This window comes from Pseudorasbora parva, chromosome 25, assembly GCF_024679245.1.
Source record: "Pseudorasbora parva isolate DD20220531a chromosome 25, ASM2467924v1, whole genome shotgun sequence".
In the NCBI taxonomy this organism is placed as follows: domain Eukaryota; kingdom Metazoa; phylum Chordata; class Actinopteri; order Cypriniformes; family Gobionidae; genus Pseudorasbora; species Pseudorasbora parva.
The window spans coordinates 32,498,867-32,512,079 of record NC_090196.1 but is presented as its reverse complement, the minus strand read 5'-3'; the positions used below and the strand labels follow the sequence as shown (position 1 = coordinate 32,512,079).

The following is a 13,213-nucleotide window of genomic DNA, read 5'->3' as shown; positions in this document are numbered from 1 at the left end:
GGGTTTCTACTGATACAAAACGTAATGCTAATCGCTGAAGTAAAAGAGAAAAAAGTTCTCACTCCCAGGGCTGCGAGAACAAAATTACGTCATTTAGTTCCCGCAGCCCTCGTTTGGGAGTTCTCGCAGCTTGTTTTCGACACATCGCCTGAGCAGAACTTTTTTCTTGCGGGTGTCCGAGAACTATTGTGTGATTGGTCAGACATTTAAAGTAGGGATGGCGAAACTAAAAATTTTCTTAACCGACCACCGAGCCTCATTAGCCGGTTGAAACCGGTTAACCGATTAGTTACGCTGCGCTATTTGAAATAACAGCCGCGAGCCACGAGCCGCACTTGCAATTTCGCAACTCTGCCTCCTGCTCTCACACACACACTTTCCCGAGGAGCTTGTTTGTAATCGACAAACAAATGCTTTAGTTTCTAAATGGTTTGGGTACAAGGTGATTGCGTTGAAAATAAAGGCATTTGTCTGGCGTTAGAGGCTCATTTGAAACATTGCCGCGGCTCTTTTAAGAAAATGACAGCGCCGAAGAAATGCCGCTTTAGTTTGAGGCAGTGCTAACAATAATAAAGAAAGATGATGATCAACACCTTATGTGTTTCCACTGAAATGTAGATGTAATATATTTCCAAATGTAAGCCCATCTTAAGCGGAATGACCCTTAATGATCGTCTGCCCCGGCTCTAACCTCGAGTGTTTACTTTTTGCACACCTTGTGAGCGCGCAAACCCAAACGCTGTGACCTCGCGCCAAATGTTTTTATTGGTTTATTAAGTACAAACAGGCGAGTTATGAAAAATGAGTGTGAGGGATTTGTTCACTTCACACAAACAGATTTTGTAATGAGACGGCTAACTGTAGCAGCGTTTAGTCCACTGTCTATAATAGCCTAATTTAGAGATCTTTTTTTTTTTAACTTTGATCGGTTAACGTTGATACGGTCAACCATCGGTCAAACGGTCATCGGTTAACATCCCTAATTTAAAGTAGGCGTAGTTAATGCGGAGAAACGCAGATGATCGGCGCCTGCTTTTCTCGTGAAGTATGGAATGTGCTGCCAGAGCGAACTTTGTTCTTGCCACCTCGCGAAAACTAACACATTTTCTTTGTTCTTGCAGAGTGTGTTCCGAACTTAACCCTATAATGTTACTGTAAGAACGTTTGTTTAGAACTTTGAGAGAACCTTGGCAGAATGTTAGGGCAGTTCTGAGAATTTCCCCTTTAAGGGTAACACACGCAGTTTCTGCCAGCCTCATGTTAATCTTGAGTACCTATAGCAGAGTTCGACATTAAGCATGTTCATGGTTTTTATTATGTTTAGCATGAGATCTCTTTAAAGGGATACTTAACCGTTTTTTCATATTAAACTGCTATTCCCTTAACTAAGACGAGTTGACACACACCTCTCTTGTCTCAGTGCGTGCTCTTAATCGCTCTGGCGCGCGGTGACGATCTGATAGCATTTAGCTTAGCCCACTAAGCCCAGTTCATTCACTATGGTACCAAACAGAGATCAAGTTAGAAGCGACCAAACACCTCCACGTTTTTCCTATTTAAATACAGTTACACCAATAGCTGAACGATCAAGTGTGATGACACAAAATAAAACATGACGCTTTTCTAAGCGGGTTAAAAAGGAGAACTATAATGTATGGCGGAATAGCACTTCTGAGAGTACTTCGACTGGGCGCAGTAAAAAAGTCACGGCTGAAAAATCCTCCCTCTCATCTCCCCCACTGCGCGTCAGAGAGATTAAGAGCACGCACTGAGACGAGAGAGGTGTGTATCAACTCGTCTTAGTTAAGGGAATGACAGTTTAATATGAAAAAGCAGTTAAGTATCCCTTTAAATTAAAATTTAATTTAAAAATTATTTTAATTAACAGTGTAAATAAGTCAGAATGCATAAAATACCATTAGCCCCACCACCCCCCAATCCCCCGCCCCTTTAAGCTTTTTTTTTTGAGTGGTACTTCCATCAATTACAGATTATATCATATAAACAATGATTGAAATATATATATTATTAGACTCACTTACAAGGGTTTTAACAGCCTCTTGAATCTCTTGTGCAATATAAAGCGAACATTTCAATGCATTTAATCAGTGTCAAATCCCACATCATAGCAGTTCTACTAATGTTTAGATATGTGAACAGAGCGGCCGGTTCGGGTGGGAAAGTTTGCTGTGTGGAAGACTTCAAACGTTCAGGATAATGTTGGCACGGTTCACAGTGCTCTTTCTCTGGCATGAAGCCTGTAATCTAGAAGATTTATGTCACTCACCGCCCCTGTGCTTAACAACCTTTCTAATATTCCAGGACATAAAAATGTAATTGCCCAACATATCAGAGCTAGAGAAGATATTGGTGTACTTGTTTCTGACCAGAAATACAAATTGGTTTCTATGGAGACGCTCACCACTTATACAATTTACAAACCAACTCACGGCTCTGCTTTGGCTTTGGCACATGGGCGGAATCGTCTGACTGCTATTTTGGCATCTGGTCTGAATTGTGGAATCCGCATGTCGTGTCGGGGTCCACGTGCTCATCCCGCAGGTTTCTGATGCACCTATAGGAGAACAGAACACAGTCAGGGGTTTCTCCTGCTGTCGGGCCACTAATGCAGACTTTACTTTCCCTGTCATCGCCACTGAATCACCACAAATATTAAGCCTATTTATTTACCTAAAAAACATAAATTGTAATTTTATAATTTATATGTACTATCAGAATAATATTATTTATGTTAAATGCATAGGTTAAAATTAGTTAAAAGTGTATGTGAGAGATATAGTGTGAGTGAGACTGTGTGTGTGTGTGCGTGCCCTTTTTTATGTTACATTGTGGGGACCAAATGTCCCCATAAGGATAGTAAAACCTGAGATCACCAGCCAGCGGTCCCCAGGCTTATAAATCATACAGGATGAGGTTTTTTTGAGAAGGTAAAAATGCATAATATTTCCCATGATGGGTAGGTTTAGGAGCAGGGGCAGTGTGTGTGTATGTGATGGGTAGGTTTAGGAGCAGGGGCAGTGTGTGTGTATGTGTGTGTGTATGTGATGGGTAGGTTTAGGGGCAGTGTGTGTGTGTGTGTGTGTGTGTGTGTGTGTGTTGGGTAGGTTTAGGGGCATGGGCAGTGTAGGGGGTAGAATGTACAGTTCGTACGGTATAAAAAGCACTACGTCTATGGAAAGTCCCCACAAAGATAGTTAAACAGACGTTTGTGTGTGTGTGTGTGTGTTGTGAAGACACATGCCAGATTATTTGTGGTGTATTGCCTTTACAAATTTTCTAACCATTTTGATGAAAAAACATTTATTTCGGTCATAAATAACCGAACACCACTAGAGGGTTAATAAATAAATTGTCTTTTGCCATATGGGCCATAATAACTAAACTCTTTTGGCCGCTCTAAATAAAAAACACTTTTTACTGGAAAGTAATATGCATGTGCAAAAACCAGCTACAAACCATCAGCACAGTTCGCAAAAAAGCACAGAATATAAAATGTTTACATTCATAAAGGCATACAAACTATTCATACATGACCATCAAATCATTGTGAACATAAGCAGCCGGCAAGTGACAGTTCTGTCAACAGACCCAAAACTCTTTCACAGGCCCTCAGGCCAAAACCTACTGTTGAGCCCCGATGTGTTTTTCTGCTCTTTTCATGGCCCTGTCATCAGAACAGATGCTTGCTGGGTTTCAGTCATGTTTTTTTGTGGGTTCAGAGAGAGCTCGGTCTCTCCGTTTCTCTGTGTGTGTGTGTGGCTACGTCTGACTTGATGTATCAGTCAGATGCTAACACAGCTTCTCATTCACCGCCGTCTGACAGATGTCGCTAATTTACTCATCCTGGATCAGATTAAGAAAGAAAGATCAGTCCAGGCCTCTATTTCAACGGCCTCTCAGAAAACTGACTTGAAATCAGTTCAAAATCAGATGATATTGTTCATCCCAAGAAATGGCTGAGCTGGGCCTAGTCGTGAGTGTGTAACATATATATTTCCTATATATTTCTGCTACTTTTAGAAAACGAACTACATCAAAACACACTTTACACACTCTCTATGTGTGACTTCTGAATCTTTATTTCAAATCATGTTTGTTGACATTTCTGGTCTACAAAATCGCCAAGTCCTTTGTCATGCTAATGCTAACTTAATAGCTATTATTTCAAATAAAACTATTTTCACACTTTTTTTTTCATAAGTTTACAACAACTGATTTTTACCTTGATGTTTCTTTGTGTCACATTTGTCTCCTCTTCACTGACATCTTGGAAAACAGGCAATTAAAAAAATTAATTAGGAACAAATGAGAGTTATCTGGGAGCAGGCATTTGTTTACAATAGGTAAGTTATCCATCAGAAAATAAATAACGTTACCCAATTGGTTACAAATTTTTTTTTATATAAATAAAATAGTATATACACCATGTTTTATATTGTATATTATATTTTACAAAATACAATGACATATGTTATAAAGTATTATATTTAACATTTTTTAAATTATATATAATGATAGATTTTGAGAATTTCGCATTTGAATGTCATACCTGATATTTCACGTTTTTTTTTTGTTTTTTTGTTTTTTATATTTCAGATGTTCAATATTGTTGATGCCGTAAGGAGGACGAAAACTTTTAAAACTTTAATTTTACTGCTTGTCTTTGAGATGGCCAATCAAATCAAAGAAGGCGGGCTTTACTGTTCACACGGAAGATGAACAGCGTGACGCTTCCAACCATCGGTTAAGCGTGAGGTAAGTTCATAAAAATAAAAATAAAACAATAATACAATTATTAGAATTTTAGAATAGAACTGTTAAACGAACAATTTAATAAACTACTCGACGTTTTGAATTAAAAGTATAGACTCATTTACATGATTTTTATGCCAAATATATTTTCTGTTTAAACTTATTATATATATATATATATATATATATATATATATATATATATATATATATATATATATATATATATATATATATATATATATATAATAACTAACATATTTAGTTCCTGTAAATAAAAAAGACTCCCCTAGGTAACAAATAAAGAACATTTTGCTAACGTTTCAGTTAGTTTATAAATACAGTATTTCTAGGAGATTAAAAAAAATCTTGAAACAGAATGGGAGTCACTTTTGAATGTTCTCTGAACAAAACAAAAAAAACAGTAGATGAATGAACTATACTTTTCATGAACAATGTATAAATAATGTGCTAACATTTTGAGAGAATAACTCTAACCAAATGTTCTATTAAAGGAATAGTTCACACAAAAAAATGTATTATTATCCTATAATCTACTACGCTCTCAGATGTGTATATGACTTTCTTTCAGCCAAACACAATCAAAGTTATATTAAAAATGCCCTGGCTCTAGCAAGGTTTATAATAGGAGGGAATGGTTTCTTATTTTGATGCCCAAATAAGTGCATCCATCCATCATAAAAGTAGGGGAGAGCAGGGGCGAAAGTACCATTTTTCAGAAAAACGTAATCTTAAAAGATTTTTTTTTAGACAGAGATTTATATTTGCTCTGATCAATAACTCACAAGTGTGGTCTATCAATAGCAGGTGGTATTTTGTAAAAATGCAGAACGACTACAGTATAATTTTATATTGAACATAAGATGCAGATTGTTACTTTTAAACCCATCAGTTGGGATGAAAGTAACACACAGGTGGGTCAAAAGTAACACAACAATATAAGCTAGATTGTTTTGTGTTACTCTTGTTTTTATTAAATATAGCTGACTATGACCTTGTTAATATGTAACTGCAAACATATTTTGTAGCTACTTTATCTTTGCAAAAAAATTTTTATTACATTTTCAATTTTAAGTTTAATCACATTTTTCAAATATAACCTGACAAAACAAACTTTTAGGTTTAGAATATTTTTTTGTGCAATGTCAATCTATTTGATAATTTTTTTCTTCAACAATATAAACAATATGAAAATTAAATTAGCATAAAAAGCAATATGTATATAAAAGTGGGACAAAAGTAACAAGTGTTACTTTCGTCCCGACATGAAGTCCTGACATTTAAACACGATTTACTTTCATTCTGAAAAACTCTGAAAAGACAGACCTTCAGGATGTGGAACAGCAATAAATAATCTGTAGAGTGATCATTACTGTGACACATGAAACGAGAAACACAACTTGTAATTAGAAAAAAAAGTACCACTTCAGTAATTTACTTTTCATACTCGAAAACTATATTTCGGACCCAATTGCAGGAAACGATGACGAAAAAACATGATTTTTGGCAGATCCATCAAAGGTTGCGTGCTGAACGTGCTGTCATAGCTTGGAATGCAAATGTAGTCAGGGCTCTAAGAAAATTGCTTTGTTACTTTCGTCCCGCGTTACTTTCGCCCCAGTTCTCCCCTACTCCATGCGGCTCCAGGTGGTTAAAGAAACATGCCAACTTTTTGGGTCTTTTGCTTCACCGTATCCCTCAGAGTTTATTAAGTCCAAACCATACCATGGATGCAGCGGCGCAATGATATTACGCAGAGCCTGAAAATAGGCTAACTTCCGTCAACATAACCAGCGTGACAACCTACTTGCACAGAGAGCGTGCTGGGGACTATTTTTAGGCTCTGCGTAATATCATTGTGCCGCTGCATCCATGGTACAGCAGCAAAATTCCTGGATTTTTTACGCGAGAATGAGAGAATACAGGGAGTGCAGAATTATTAGGCAAGTTGTATTTTTGAGGATTAATTTTATTATTGAACAACAACCATGTTCTCAATGAACACAAAAAACTCATTAATATCAAAGCTGAATATTTTTGGAAGTTTTAGTTTTTAGTTTTAGCTATTTTAGGGGGATATCTGTGTGTGCAGGTCACTATTACTGTGCATAATTATTAGGCAACTTAACAAAAAACAAATTTATACCCATTTCAATTATTTATTTTTACCAGTGAAACCAATATAACATCTCAACATTCACAAATATACATTTCTGACATTCAAAAACCAAACAAAAACAAATCAGTGACCAATATAGCCACCTTTCTTTGCAAGGACACTCAAAAGCCTGCCATCCATGGATTCTGTCAGTGTTTTGATCTGTTCACCATCAACATTGCGTGCAGCAGCAACCACAGCCTCCCAGACACTGTTCAGAGAGGTGAACTGTTTTCCTTCCTTGTAAATCGCACATTTGATGATGGACCACAGGTTCTCAATGGGGTTCAGATCAGGTGAACAAGGAGGCCATATCATTAGATTTTCTTCTTTTATACCCTTTCTTGCCAGCCACGCTGTGGAGTACTTGGACGCGTGTGATGGAGCATTGTCCTGCAGGAAAATCATGTTTTTCTTGAAGGATGCAGACTTCTTCCTGTACCACTGCTTGAAGAAGGTGTCTTCCAGAAACTGGCAGTAGGACTGGGAGTTGAGCTTGACTCCATCCTCAACCCGAAAAGGCCCCACAAGCTCATCTTTGATGATACCAGCCCAAACCAGTACTCCACCTCCACCTTGCTGGCGTCTGAGTCGGACTGGAGCTCTCTGCCCTTTACCAATCCAGCCACGGGCCCATCCATCTGGCCAGATATTTCTTGGCCCAGTCTTGACGTTTCAGCTTGTGTGTCGTGTTCAGTGGTGGTCGACTTTCTGCCTTTCTTACCTTGGCCATGTCTCTGAGTATTGCACACCTTGTGCTTTTGGGCACTCCAGTGATGTTGCAGCTCTGAAATATGGCCAAACTGGTGGCATGTGGCATCTTGGCAGCTGCACGCTTGACTTTTCTCAGTTCACGGGCAGTTATTTTGCGCCTTGGTTTTTCCACACGCTTCTTGCGACCCTGTTGACTATTTTGAATGAAACGCTTGATTGTTCGATGATCACGCTTCAGAAGCTTGGCTATTTTAAGACTGCTGCATCCCTCTGCAATATATCTCACTATTTTTGACTTTTCTGAGCCTGTCAAGTCCTTCTTTTGACCCATTTTGCCAAAGGAAAGGAAGTTGCCTAATAATTATGCACACCTGATATAGGGTGTTGATGTCATTAGACCACACCCCTTCTCATTACAGCGATGCACATCACCTAATATGCTTAATTGGTAGTAGGCTTTCCAGACTATACAGCTTGGAGTAAGACAACATAATATTTCAAGCCTAATAATTCCTCACTCCCTGTAGTTCCGGGCCATATCGGTCTAGAAAATTACAACTTTTAATTTTTCGTCTGCCTTACAGTGTGTTCACACCGCCGCCGGCGAGAGCGTCAAAATTCGCTCTTGCCGCCCTGCCAACGACGCTGTAGAAAGCTTTGTGGACGCACTGCCGCTCTGACGTAGATCGAATGATTTTTTTTTTTTAACTGTATTTAAAGAGGCCGCAAATCAAACAAGCATGTTGATTGATAGACTGACCACAAGTAGGGAATAAATTAACCTCATGAAATCGTTTAAATGTGAAAGTAAGAATGAATTGCATACCCGCTGAACAACGAGCGTTCTAGCGCCTATAAAATAGTGTTGCGCGACTTCTTAACAAATTACACATCACTATGAATGATCTCGTCATAAATGATCGGGAAACCCGCACAGCAATGATCAACTTCTCTTACATTTTGCTTGGGAACTAATGTGGTCGGAACCAAAGTTTACAGGCCTGCGTTCTCTGGATTTCTCTCAAGTGGAGCACTTCTACATTCTGACGGATTGCCGCCGAACCGCGTCATAGCTCATTACCATAAAGTTGCGCTGATTTCAACTCTCCTTGACGCCCAAATCGCCCAAGACGCGCCGCCCGGCTCCCATTGAAAATGAATGGCTTCCGGCCACCTTGCCGCTCTCTCGGCGGTGTGAACACACACTTAGTACACAATGTTACTATAAACATCACAACATGTAAATAGAAAAATGATGCTGTTATTGTGACACATATTGATCAGTTGGCTAGATGGCTGTTTATTTTCAGTCTTTGTGCTAAGCTAAGCTAGAGGTGGATGCGTCAGACAGAGTTATAGCACACGTGGAGATGACAATGGTGTGTATATGGACTTAACTCTGGGGGATACGGAGAATAAGCTAAAGTCCCAAAAAGTCAGTGTGTTCCTTTAATAAAGGCTGCCAATCAATGCATTTTTGTAAGATAAATCATATTTATATCTTAATTAACAACAATCACTGGGTCCTGTAACAGCCGTACATGAGTCGAGTCCTGGTGGAAGAGTGACCTCTGACCCGATGTAGGCATAGCGTAAGATCAGGTGAGATTAGACGCCTCTCGTGGTTTAAACAACTAACTCAAGCTCCTTTCATATTTCTCTTTACAAATTCTCACTCTATCCCCTGTATTGTTGCGTTTGTCAATACTCGGGTTGACCATATTTTGATGAGATACTCAAATGATACTGGAAGTTTACTCAAATTCCTTATTAATTTCAATACATTTAGAGTATGCCCCCTCTGTATGGATAGAACATTGTTATATTAGGGACGAGACAGGACGTGAACAGTGATTATAGTTTATAAAGTTATAAATATAGATATTTTTCTTTGCTTCAGAATGCCTTTATTAACCCCTGGAGGTGTATGGAGTACTTTTATGATGGATGGATGCACTTTATTGGGCTTTAAAATCTCATCCCCCATTCAATGCATTCAATGTTATAAAGCTTGGAAGCATCAGGACATTTTTTTATATAATTCACATTGTCTTTGGCAAAAATAAGAAAGTCATATAAACCTAGGAATCCTCTACTGGTGTTTGACTTGCAGGTGCTTTGTTTTCCCAAAAAACAAGGGTGAGTACATTAGGTAATCATTTTCTAATTTTCTCTTTCTTTTTTAGGTGAACTCTTTAACGCTACTGGAAGAATGTTTGCTCGTAACTTTGAGAGAACCCATCCAGAACATTCGCTGTTGGCAGGGTGTGTTCAGCATGCTTTTACACCATCAACCGATGAAACGTGAAGATGTGGTGAGCAGCTGCTTGCGCCTAAAAATGTATTTTACAGCTGCCGCAGCACCCAGTATGTGTCTTCCCCTAATGCATTCATCTATTCATGGATTTTATGACAATGAGACTCCATAAAGCACCGAAATATCAGGCTCAGAGTTTACTTTGGACCAGTGAAACAGAAAAGATAATTATAAGAAATTATAATTAGACATTTACTCTGCTTTTTATCAGCATGCAGGGCAAATGACAGGACATGTCCAGATCATGGTGAAATGTCCTTTTGGGAGATTATTTTAGTTTTATGACGGTACTTAACCGAGATTAGCTAGTGATCTTCAGCATAGCTTGTGTTTCTTACTTTGATCAAACAAACCCCAAACATTAAGTCATCAAAGTTTAAGCTGATGCAGAAACAGGTGAAGAAATCCCACAGACGCACAAAAAAGGAGGAAAAAAAAACATCCGACCAACCCACGTGTCTCCATCTGTAACAAATCCACAACTTTAAATTCTTTACAAAACGATGTTCCTTCCCATTTGCCAAAATTTCTCTGTTCTTCTATTTTTTGTCTCGTTAACAGCTTGCGTGCTGTGCGAGCTAACCAAGATGTTGAAAACGCAAATATGTTCCAAATGTCTGGATTTTGTCTATGAAGTATCGGGTTTTGTGGTCTCATCTGCGCCGCACATTGATGTTTTATCAATGACATTGGGATCGTGGCATTTGGGGGCCTGAATGAGTCGGGACACACAGCCTCCGTGCGCTTCCAGCCTTAATGAGGAGATGTTTGGTCACGACTATCCATGTTTGAAGTCGGCTTATAATGGCGCCCTGTTGTTTGAAAACAAAGCGCCTGCAAGTCAAACACCAGTAGAGGATCACACTGTAAATTATTGCTTTGTAAACCCATGGTAACTATTTGTGTGCAAACAGCTTCACAAACATTACAAATCAGAAGCTGGTGGACATTCTTTATACTGAGAAACATGAATATGAGCAGATGCTGGACTCTTACAGCAACCCACTTAACAGGGAACTTTCTGGATAGAGTTAGGCCGGCTACAAACTGGTTGTGTGGCGTGAGCGTTTTTATTTCGGCTTCCATGTTAACAGGTCAGAGCAGAGCGTGACACGAGCCGTGCTGAAAACGCCTGTATGCTAGAAATATAACCGACACCTATTTTTCACGCGGCACGCAGGCGTGTTGCAAGCATTTCCAGGCAAAAGTGAAAATAAAAAGATGTTTATGTCTTGTTTACATCTATGTTTTGACACAAATACATATTAATAAATTACATTTTGATGTTTAAAAGTCTCTAGGTTGTGATAAATACAGAATATTGCACCTGTCAATACAGAACAAAATATTCTGTAGTAGGGATGTCATAACTCTATTACTGGAGTAAAAGTAAAAGTCCTACTGGTCAAATATTACTCTGTTACAAGTGAAAGTTGTAAAAACAGATTTTTACTTAAGTAAAAGTACAGAAGTATTTGTTTTCAAAAGTACTTAAGTATCAAATGTAAATGTCCTTTTTTATGTCAACGCATTATTTTATTATTGTTGTATAAATGCACATTATGCCATCATGGTTTAAGCCAGTCAGTGATGCTCCGTCTGACACACTACCATACGACTAATTTAAACTCATTTAAATACTTGTATAAAAGTTACAAAGCTCTTTATAAAGCTGCTGTCGCTTTAAGGCCGAATGCACGGATCCAATACACTGATACACATCTGATATTCTCACACTGTTTACTCTTCTCTTTCTCCTAGACGTTTATATTTATATATCAAGTGAAAATTAAGTAACCATATAGGTATAATTATTATTATTAGTAGAGGCGTATTATTACATAGAGACGTAGCTAAATCTACTGTACAACAGTAGCCTAATATATTCTGTAAATTTCTTCATGTGACACCAGACTTTTATTTTGATGGGTTGCTGTGAAGACCTTTGAGTGTCTGTGTTCATGATATGACCGTTTTCTCAAATATTACGTTAATTTCTCATGAAGTGACAGTTTATGCATTCTTGTCCTCATATATTGACACACGGCAGTTGGCAGAGATTACAAAGACAGCGACCGAGTGGTGGGTGGGTGGGTGTGGGTGTGTGTGTGTGTGTGTGTGTGTGTGTGTGTGTGTGTGTGTGTGTGTGTGTGTGTGTGTGTGTGTGTGTTCCCGCGCATCAGTTCCCGTCATCCACACAGAGACGCAGAACATGCAGGATTAATATTTAAATAGTGTTTTGCAGTTTAATATTCACAGACACTATTATATATTCGGCTACAGTCGGGAGCCCTGCACTTAGATTAACACGGAAGCTGCGGGCACCGGATATACTCTGGAGTCGATACTTCTAGTACAGCAGAAATGCTGGTATCGTCACATTTTTAAAATTTAAGTACTGGCTTGGTACCGGTACTTGTGACATCCCTATTCTGTAGCACTACCTAGCAGCAGCAGTGCTGTCAGACTCATTTTGGTGTGGAAAGACATAGAAAATGCCACGCTGCTGATATGCAACAGATATGAAACGGCACGCTCATGCCACGCAGTTCAAGGCCCTTTCACATCGGACGCATAACGAAAAAGCCAAGCGAGAAAGCAAATATTTCATGTCTGAATAGTTTGCATCTGTGATGTTTCAGAGCTCGAACATTGCAGGGTCAGCTGAGAAAACACGGACACTTCCTCATCCAGTGAAGACGAGCTTTTCGTTTTCTTTAAAAGACCAAAAAGAAGATTTTGGGTGCACCCAATGTTATCTATTTTTCAAAATGTTATCTATATTTAATGGAATGTTTTTTACTGAGGGTGTTTTCTCATGTCAGCAAAAAATTCTAGGAACATATTTTGTCTGATATACAGTATGTCTATGAGTTATGTATCGCTGCATCCGAATAAGCCTTCTTCCATATTAGAGAGCAAACGATAATCGGTTTTACCAATATTTTTTCACAATATTTAAGCATTTTCCTTTAATCGTGTTCTCTTCTCGGTTTTGTAGTATCGGTAATGATAAAAATTAAACTTTCATATATTTTAGATTCATTGCACACCAACTAAAATATTTCAGGTCTTTTATTGTTTTAATACTGATGATTTTGGCATACAGCTCATGAAAACCCAAAATTCCTATCTCAAAAAGTTAGCATATCATGAAAAGGTTCTCTAAACGAGCGATTAACCTAATCATCTGAATCAACTAATTAACTCTAAACACCTGCAAAAGATTC

At 38.4% G+C, this 13,213-nt stretch overlaps 1 long non-coding RNA gene across 1 annotated transcript; it reads right to left on the bottom strand.

Annotated features, from left to right (window-relative positions):
• Positions 1-2,161: 2,161 nt before the first annotated feature.
• On the bottom strand, positions 2,162-4,340 carry LOC137064487 (uncharacterized). Its single transcript, XR_010901553.1, has 3 exons — positions 4,244-4,340; positions 2,451-2,575; positions 2,162-2,265 (listed from the first exon to the last, which is right to left on the bottom strand). It is a non-coding gene; the product is annotated as an uncharacterized lncRNA (long non-coding RNA).
• Between the last annotated feature and the right edge of the window lie 8,873 nt (positions 4,341-13,213).